The sequence below is a fragment of the Montipora capricornis genome, unplaced genomic scaffold (assembly GCF_036669925.1).
Source record: "Montipora capricornis isolate CH-2021 unplaced genomic scaffold, ASM3666992v2 scaffold_424, whole genome shotgun sequence".
Lineage (NCBI taxonomy): Eukaryota > Metazoa > Cnidaria > Anthozoa > Scleractinia > Acroporidae > Montipora > Montipora capricornis.
This window is the reverse complement of record NW_027180156.1, coordinates 17,501-27,500: the sequence shown is the minus strand read 5'-3', so window position 1 is coordinate 27,500 and position 10,000 is coordinate 17,501. Positions and strand designations below refer to the sequence as shown.

General features: G+C 39.1%; 1 pseudogene; it reads left to right on the top strand.

Annotated features, from left to right (window-relative positions):
- Positions 1–10,000, top strand: part of LOC138035572 (adhesion G protein-coupled receptor B3-like) — a 23,558-nt pseudogene that overhangs the window by 1,498 nt on the left and 12,060 nt on the right.

Genomic DNA, 10,000 nt, shown 5'->3' with positions numbered 1-10,000 from the left:
GTACATTAGAGGAAGTCAGTCTTGAAAAACAAAAATAAGCAACAGGAACTTTCACCAAAAAGTGGAAAACATGAAACAAAAGTTTACACTAATCCTGGATTAAGTTAATCGAGTTTCGAACAACCAGGCCCAGGAGTACCAATTATTTTGCTTTCCGAAGTTGACACGAAGCTTCCAAAATTAACAGACTTCGGAAGGCGACCAAAAAGCATCCGAAGGCCTCCGAACTTTTTCCGAAGCTTACCAGAAGACTTAAGAGGATTTCCGAACTTGACCCGAAGAATTTAGAAGGTGTCCGAGGTTCAACCGAAGTCTTTCGAAGATTTCCGACGTTGGACCGAGGAGTTTCAAAGGTTTCTGAAGTAAACATAAACGGATCGGAGGAGATATATACAAAGCTCACCGTTACCGCGTTCTGATTGGCTGATGGTAATTTTGTTGAGTATACTATAAATAAAAAATCGCACGACCTTCTCGTACAATTCGTGAATGTGAAAGTTCTCAAAATGCACTCGCCTAAAGGCTAAAGAGACAAGCCACAAATTCTCTGAATGAATATACATTAACTCATAATGATATACTTTATGTACCTCTTTTCTCGTATGACAGGTGTGGAAAAGTGCCCGGTTCAAGTTATAACAGGGATTGCGTGGGCGGCAACTGCTGCAGCTGGGATCGACATACAACCGTGTCCGAATGGGGCCAGCGGTAAGTCAACATACAAGATGTGCCTGCGACTTGGTCACCCTTGCATTTATTAACAGAATAAAATATAAATAAGGTATACTCAGACTGTTTGACAAAATCTTATTAAAATTTGATCTAGACGAATGCAAATTTGTTTTATCTGATTGTTTTTTGTTTCTTTGGCATTGTTCTTAACCATTTAGAATGTTATCTCTTCTAATCCGCTTTCAGTTTTGATTCTAACTTTCATATATGAAAACTTACTAAAGCTTTTTCATTCTACAAAAATGCAATTCCATTCTCTTGTCGCTCTCTCTGTTTGAACAAGTCAAAAACAAATTATTCTTAAAAAAGAATATCCTTATTCCGCTTTTACGTTCGAAGCATTTAATACCATCGACATCTTGGTAGGGAACTCAAATAAGGCTTTTTCAGACAAAATGTTTGCGCGCGTAACGCTTTGTGTGAAAATGTCGTCTGTTCTCGGTATAAAACTGAATATTCATCTCTCTGAACTTTAATACCATTGTAGGAAACGCATCACGTGAGTGTCTTAACGACTTAAAGTGGAAGGACCCTAGTTTCCTCGGCTGCAGCTCATTTGGGTTCATCTCACTCAAAGATCAGGCAAGTATCGCCCGCGACAAAAGCGCCAAGTGCGAGCAGCACACTTTAGCGGTATTTTGGGAGAGATTCGTGAAAATCTTCAGTTCAACGAGTCTTAAAATCGGATAAGATGGAATGAAATTCCTTTAGGGACTCTAAATATAAATAACAATTTCTATATTTCGGATACAAACGCTTTCTGTGAAAGAAAAAGGGAATAAAATTGATTGTAAACGTTATATCCGATGCGACTTCAAAGTTTGCAGACTGATGCCTTCTTTCACTACGACAACCATGCTGTGCTATTGATTCTTTGTTCACTGCAGACAATCATCTGTTTTTGTCCGTTTTCTCTCAGATCAAAGCTGCCACAGATGGCTTCCAGTCAAACACGAGCGTCGGAGAAGCCTTGGCCCAACTCGTAAACGTAACAAGACCAATAACAAAAAATGTTACAAGGCCAACAGAGATATACGGTGGAGATTTGTTAATAGCTGTTGATATTCTCGTGCTGTTAGGCGAGTATAACAACGCGAGTCAAGGCAGTATAAGTTCAGAGGAACACCTAAAGGATTTTTCACAAGTAGTCAGCAATTTACTTGAGCCGGAAAACGCGGTCACTTGGTTAGGCCTTCAACAGGTAAGCTTATAAATAAGGCTCAGCTTAAGACTAGAGACAGCGTGGCCCAGTGGTTAGGACGCTTGCCTTGAGATCCGGAGATCTGAGGTTCAACACCCTTTCTGACCACTCGTTGAATTTGATCCTGGTAGTCCCTGGTTCAACTTCCTGGTAATCGCTGGTTTAACTGTAATTATTAAATTCTCAACCTCGGATAATGCATTTCGCGTGCTCTGATTGGTTCACTCAATCTCGATTATCAGCTCATATACTTTAGTTTGACCTTATATGGTAAATGATTGCGTTAAGCGTAGCTAAAGCTATTTACCATCTGATATCCAACAAGCGCGAATGGAATAATTGTTAAATAGCCAATAGCTAAGTTACCTGCCTTAAGAATGGAAGCGAGGCTGCGGGTAACCCTGTTTTGATACAAATATAGACTAATTAGAATTACAGCAGTGAGGTCTGTATCAATACAAGGTCACCAGCAGCCTCGCAGCCATTCATAGACCAGGTCACTGAGCACACAACTGTAAATGCCTCCGCCCAGTTGGAATTCCTTAAGTTATTACTGTATCAATGAATGTTTCATTATCCCGGAAAAGAATCGGTTCAAGAGCTGAGAAGATGTTGGTGTTGAATTTCCAAACGAAACTCGCAATAATGCAACGAATTTTTCAAAATTATATTTGATATAACAAGCCCCAGATATGTCCAGAAAATGCACGTACTTAGATTTCAATAAGCGTCACAAAGTGTCCCCTTGCTCTTCTCTCCAACTTCAACATCATTCGTGTCTCCGAATACAGACAACTGACGTCACAAGATGTCCCCCAAATACTGCTCCTCAAGTATGGATAAACAGCGGCATTTACCCTCATTTGAAATAACGCTAATACTAGTGCATGTGCATCGCAGTTTTTCTTGCTGTTACATAAGTTAAAGTGGTACTACGATCAAAAAATCATTTCCTTTTCCCTTCAGATTTTGAAAGCGTGTTTGCTTAACACCTAACTGGCAAAATTTTGAGCTTTGAGTTTTATCCAAAGGCTGTTTATTTTGAGTGTAAGTTTTGGCTTTCACTGTCCACCATTACTCACGTTCAAAACTGGCCGATTGGACCTCAGAGGGTTGGATCTAGAGAAAATGACGTCATTTACTCACTAGCTTAAAATTTCAGCGTGTAAACGCAATTTATTATATATGCAAAGCACGGGTTTAATAGTCTGAAAGCCCGAAACTCCCGTGCTGCATATTAATTCAGCCGCGTACACACGCATTGAATTCTTAAACTAGTGAGTCTTTGACGTCATTTTCTCCTCGACCCAGCTCTCTCAAGATTTTAAAGTTAGTAATGGCGGACCAATAAATAATAAAATTCCAGTTAAAATAAACAGGAGTCTTTTTAAAATCAGAACTTAAAACTTGGGTCAGTTAGTGTTTAGTTAACATAGTTTTGAAATCCAAATGAATAAAAGTTTTTTTTTTTTGGTCGTAGTACCACTTTAAGAAACGCCTGCATTTCATCCACAGGAAGGGCAGGGGAGAGGTCGAGCATTGGTCAAAGCAGTTGATGATTATGGACTGGGAATTGCTGCCACATTAAATGAACAGTCGCAACAAAGAATTTAAAACTAACCATAAAAAGGATTACTCCGGAAAGTCCGGTAAGATCATTTGTAGGTCTCGGTTAAAACAATCATCGCAGAATATCAGTTTGAATTTTTTTCGAAAAAAAGTGTTTGTATCCGAAAGAAATGAGTTTTAGAATAGTTTTGTCAATTTCATTTGCGTCCCAACGTCGAAAACGCTTTGTTTCAGGACAATGGGACAACCGCAACTCGTCACAGTTCAAGATGGTGGCGCCTATTTTAAGCGATTTTAAAATTATGCTTCCTCTTATGCCAACATTTTCTTTCAGGAAAGTTCACAAAAGTTTAATCAAGAAGATTGTTGCCTGCGGTTTAAATTTGTTTTCAGTAGGCGATGAGGTTCTCTTTAATTAACCCGTTTCTCGCCGATACTTACAAGTCATGCTTTAATAGGCGACACAATAACAATATAGAGGATATTAGCGTCTGTTCTGTGGCATTTTTAATAAGTTACGCATTTTACAATAACGATTGCGGCATTTTGTAATAATGTGCGCATTGTTTAATAACGTGTGCAGCTTTTGTTAATAAATCCAACCTACGCATTTTGTAATATTTGTAAGTGTGCGCAAATTGTAATGCGGTCTTTCCAATGATGTTAATGTTGCAACCGACATCGCTGATCTTTATGGCTGTTGATTGTTAATTAGTATGAAATGAATACGTAACATTCATACTTAATTAACATTCACCTTAGTACAATTACTGAAGACTGTTCTTTTGCAATTTTTCTGATATACGGGCAGCCAAAACCTTGTCCTTTGGTTCTCGACTTCGATCCGAGGATTTATCGATATTCAATATGGCGGATTTTAGCTAAGGGAGTGGGCCATGAACTGTGGACGCAGAAATTGGGCCTGAGGGTGCCGAAGTTTACATCTTAATCCATTACACAGCGTTGTTTGCAGAGGGGGATGGGGGAGTTTTACAATAGAGTGCTGTTTTTGAAGTGTCCCTAAAATTTTTGAGAAGGATTGAAGGCCACGAGTCGCCGGTCGTAAAACCCCTGGGTCAGTGAGGGGTTCTTCTAACACGGAAGAATGCATAGGAATATGTGGAGACTACAATCTCTCCTGTCACGAAAGTACTGAAAGAAAATCGCAATTTTAAAACTTTGAACGACAACTTTTATTAGTTATTACAACAACTTTAAACTTCGTATTACATGGTGCATTTTACATTAGTTATTGTATCTTCCGGCAAAAAGCTACTTTAACAGGTAACAGCATTAACAAAGTACAGCAATAACAACAACCGAAAACATGCTGATACAGAAAAGCTACTAAACAAAAGAAAATAGCATGTTATTGCACCAAAAAATGTTCTTAATTTGGAACCAACTTAAACCTACGGCATATAACTCGAGCCATGCATGGTGCCAACGGTTGCTATTAATTATACGTCTTAACTCAAGGATCAATCCACTGGAAGGACCGAACTCCTTTATGAGCCGCCATACACTGATTATACCCGGGGATCCGTCACAATGGTATTTTTCGGTAACAAGTAAGTGAAAGTATCGGCGCACTGGCGAAATCGAGAGCACGCATTTCTTAGTCGCTGGAAAAGAATGCAGGCATCACTGGGGTTTGAAGATCGTACAGCTGTTTCAAAAATCATAACAATTATCTCGCTTGGAAGGTGGTCAAATGAACTTGTCTCTTTTCTCCTTCTTTGCTGACGCATTATCATTCAAGTCCAATCGATATGTTAAATTTATCGGCTGAAAATCGTGGAAAACGCACCAAAAACGCTTCAATTTTGCAAAGTTGTCTGGGGGGCATACCCCCAGAGCCGCCTAGAAGAATGGTCCCTTTGGCCCCATATCACGGAAAGGAAAGGCAAGGAACTTTATTTAAGTGTCTAATCTTCTAGCGCTGTAGAGCACTAATCGGCGACACTGTAAAAAGAAATTAACAAGTTAACGCAATGAAGTCAAATGTTGGTTTTTGAGGGGTTTTTGAGGGTTTTTGAGGGGAAAACCGGAGTACCCGGAGAAAAACCTCTTGGTGCAGAGTAGAGAACCAACAAACTCAACCCACATATGACGCCGAGTCTGGGAATCGAACCCGGGCCATATTGGTTACTGGTTGATCACCCAACAGAAGTCTAGCTAAAACCTTGATCCACTGCATACCACAAAAGAATTTTATTAAAAGGGGAAGGAATAAATGAAATTGTTATTTCGCTAGACATCAAACCAAAAAATTCAACGCAACCCCATCAGTTGTGCAATAGCCGCTTACAGGAGCCTGTCGCTGATTAATGTGTCTGATACTTGGTTATGTTTCCTCCTGAGTGTAATTTTGACAGTAAAGCAAAACGACTGTGTGAAAGATACAAAAATATTTGTCAGAAGCCTGTTCCAGGCAATAAGATTGTGGCTAGTGAAGATTAAGATTGCGACAGTAAAATATCCACCCCCCTCCCAAAAAAATAGTGCAGGGCACTTGACTGCTCCCCTTCCGCCCCCCCCCCCCCCCCCCCCCCTCCCAAAAAAAAAAAAACCTGCAAAGGCAGTGGACGTGGAAAAAAATCCCTACAAGCTAAAAAAGTCTCCCTCTCCCCCTTCCATCACTTCTGCCGCCGTTAAAGATGGTATCCAAACGTTTCGATTGAGAACCATTTAGGTTAGATCCATCAACTCAGTATTCAGTTTCACGAACTGAGATACCCACAACAAAAACGAAACACTAGAGAAGCCAGAGAAAAAATAAACGGATAAAGGATCACAACTGCGGTGATCGCATCGTTTGTATTTCCGCAGTTACCACCATTCATTCTAAACGGAAGTTAACACAGTATTCTACTTGTAACAGTAGACAAAGGTGATTAGCGCTGTGCATTTAATCCCGACTCCTCTGTGCCCTGTGATACCTCATTACAATTTGCGTACACTTACAAATACTACAAAATGCTGCAGCCCTTATTACAAAATGCGTAGGTTGCATTTATTACAAAATGCTGCACACATTATTACACAATGCGCACATTATTACAAAATGCCGCAATCGTTACTACGAAATGCGTCGTTTTTACAATATGCCGCAGAACAGCGTCCTTCAGATTGGAGTTTCTGTACTGGGCACGCGCAGTACGTAGAGAGAAATTTTTCGAAATTCGCGTGCTCAGAACTGAGAACTCGTTCTTGTACTCCTGAAGGTCGCTATGTATATGGCCGTATGGGAATATGAATTCTATCTTCGAGTGCTGATAGTATCTCTCGCAAGTGAGCAGAACGAACGAGTGCGAGATACTATCTACGCCTGGAGATAAAATTCCTATCCCCAAGCCGCCATTCTATGAGTTATGTCCAGATTAAAAACAACGTGTTTCCGAAATGGCGAAAAAGTGGTCATCAACCGCTAAAACACTTACATTATGTAACATGATACTAGATATGAAAGCTATGAAAAACAAATCATGACATTGTCAAAAGAGTTCATAAAAATGTTAATGTAGTAGAGAAAAATTATATTACAGGACAAAAGCCTCCAAGCAAGGAAGGAAGAAAGGGGAAGCTCACTTTTAATTTGCTAATCGTGTTAGTAAGCATGACGACACCTACATCCTCACGTGTGAAGGCAGCTTAAGCACGCCCGTTTTTGAGACGCGGACGGCAACCGGAAGAGAACATTTCGCGTGCCCGGACGGTGCTGTCTCCAAGAGTTTTATACTAATCATCGCTAATGGAATAAAGATATTTGGCAAAGCAAGTGTGGATGTGTAAAGACAAGTTATAAGGGAAAACAGCTCACTCAAAAATGTGCGTGCTTAATTAAGTTCCCTACTATCTTCAATGCGCGCGGTGAAGATATGATTTTTTATATATTTTTAAGTATTTCGTCAGTACCTTTATAACGAAAAACATTTCTATTTTCTTTCTTTTCCCGTTCAGGTGAAAAATGAGGGTCTGAGCGTCTCTTACGAGCACAATTCCATCCGTGTGCCTTCAGAAGCGTTCCATTCGAGCGTTTCCCGTTTTGTCAGTGTGATTTATCTCACGCTGAATAATGTTTTCCCTCTGGCCAAAACAAAATCTGAAGACATAGCTACCTTACCAAAAACCACTGTGGTCTCAGCGACTGTCCTTCCAGATCCTCCAGAAAAATTTAATGAGCAAGTCAAGATCGTTCTTCAAAACAAAGGGGTAGGGTGCTCTTTTTCGCTTCATGATTAATTCAAAAACTGCCAAATTTCGGTATCTTCAAAATAAAAAAGCCCCATATTTTGTAACTACAAACGTTAGACGTTCAATATCATCAGTATAGAAATCTATACTACAGTAATTGCTGTTGATTCAGTCTACAAATCAGTCAAATTTATGATAATTCTGGTGATTTGTTTGTTACATCACTGGAAAGTTGAATGAACCAAAAATATATCTCTCAGTAGCTCCTCATGTTGGTCATGTAGCCCTTGGTCACTTCGCCACTATTAGCTGCCTCTCCAGAGATTAGTTGCAAACCATGTTTTACTCAGTCGTCGGACAAGGTCCTCGTCCGATCCCTGCTTGGCAGCATCTATCTTCGTAAGAAAAACTCGGCACCGATTTACGCGGTACGATTTTTGGCGCATATACAACAAGCTTACGACAGTCCTACGACACAACTTTCGATTGTTGTAGCGTTTTAGAAATGTTTTAAAATGCTACGTCATTTTTCCTGACGTACACGACGGGGTGGGGAAAAACCAAAAAAAAATTCTTGCAAGGGAAAATGCCAAGAAAAAAAATCCCGCAAAGAAGAAGGTAAAGAAAAAAATTCATGCAGAAGGAAGGTCCAATTGTGACTTTTATTTGATACTATATAATATTTGCCAGTGTCTATTAAAAAAATTCTTATTTAAATATTCTTGGGGCCTTACTCCAAGCCCTGCTTTATTATTATTATTGTATTATTATTATTATTATTATATTATTATTATTATTATTATTATTATTATTATTATTATTATTATTATTATTAAGGTTTTTACCTCGTGCCTTCGTAATGCCATTTTCAACTTCCTTGCCGCTAATAATTATATTGAACATGAAATTCAAAAAGGCTTTACACCTGGTCTCTCAGGAACTTTTGAGCATACTGCTCAAATGGCTGACATCATTAACAAAGCTCGTACCAAGCAGCGTTCTCTTGTCATTACTCTCCTAGACCTCAAAAACGCCTTTGGTGAAGTTCATCACAATTTGATTCAAACCGCTCTTCATTACCACCATATCCCTGATCATGTCAAACTTCTGGTTAAAAGTCTCTACACTGATTTCAAAACCTCTATAATTACCAATGAATTTCGTACTCCGTTTATATCTATTGGTCGTGGCGTACTTCAAGGTGATTGCCTCAGCCCTCTTCTTTTTAACTTGTGTTTTAACACGTTTCTCCAGCACATTAAATCTGAAAAATATCGTCAATTTGGCTTTTCCCTAAGGTTCTTAAAGTGCATATGACACAAATTTTTTTATTAGCTTGTTCGAAAGAGCTTTCAAGATGATGAAGAATGGCATTTACTTTATTGCAATAGCACTCTTGGTTGCCGAATTATTCAAGATTTTGATTTATGCAAATTAGAGGACTTGTGACGTCACATAGTGGACACAAAATTGTGTAAAATCACAAAATATGGAATATCTTTGCATGTACTAAGTCTGGAGGGTTGAAATTTTGCAGGGTTGATGTGCTACCAAAACTACACATTGTAATAGTGATTATGATGTCACCATAGCAACATACTCGTTACCAGACCTCTACCTTTCCGATATCGAAAATGCCTTCTTTGTTGCTTCAGAGTCTAACAGACTTCCTTATGCTTATGCTGTGTAATGTCCATATTCGCTCACACCCACTGAATGAACATCAAGAACAAATAACCCTTATTGGGGAGGGAAACTCTGATTTTACCCTTTGAATGGAGAGGGCCTGGAGCCCATTGTGTTGCTAAGGAAACGTCACAGTGGGTCATATCATGGAACTTTGTAATGAGTATAAGAACTGTACAAAGTTTCAGTTCTATACAGAAATTGTCTTCAGAGATACTCAATTTTTTGTGATTTTACATCATTTTGTGTCCACTATGTGACGTCACAAGTCGTCTAATTTGCATAAATCAAAATCTTGAATAACTTGGCAACCAAGAGAGCTATGACAATAAAATAAACGCCGTTCTTCATCATTGTGAAAGCTCTTTTAAACAAGCTAATAAAAAATTTTGTGTCATATGCACTTTAAATCCGATCCACTGGTTCCAGTTCGCAGACGACGCCGCTGTTATAAGTGGTCAGGAATCAGAAAATCAGCACCTAATCAACCGCTTTATAATCTGGTGTCAATGGTCTAATATGATAATAAGGGTTGACAAATGTTTTACTTTTGGAATACGGAAACTGTGCACCAAATCTGTCCAATATCTACCTAAACTGTTGATAAATGGAGTT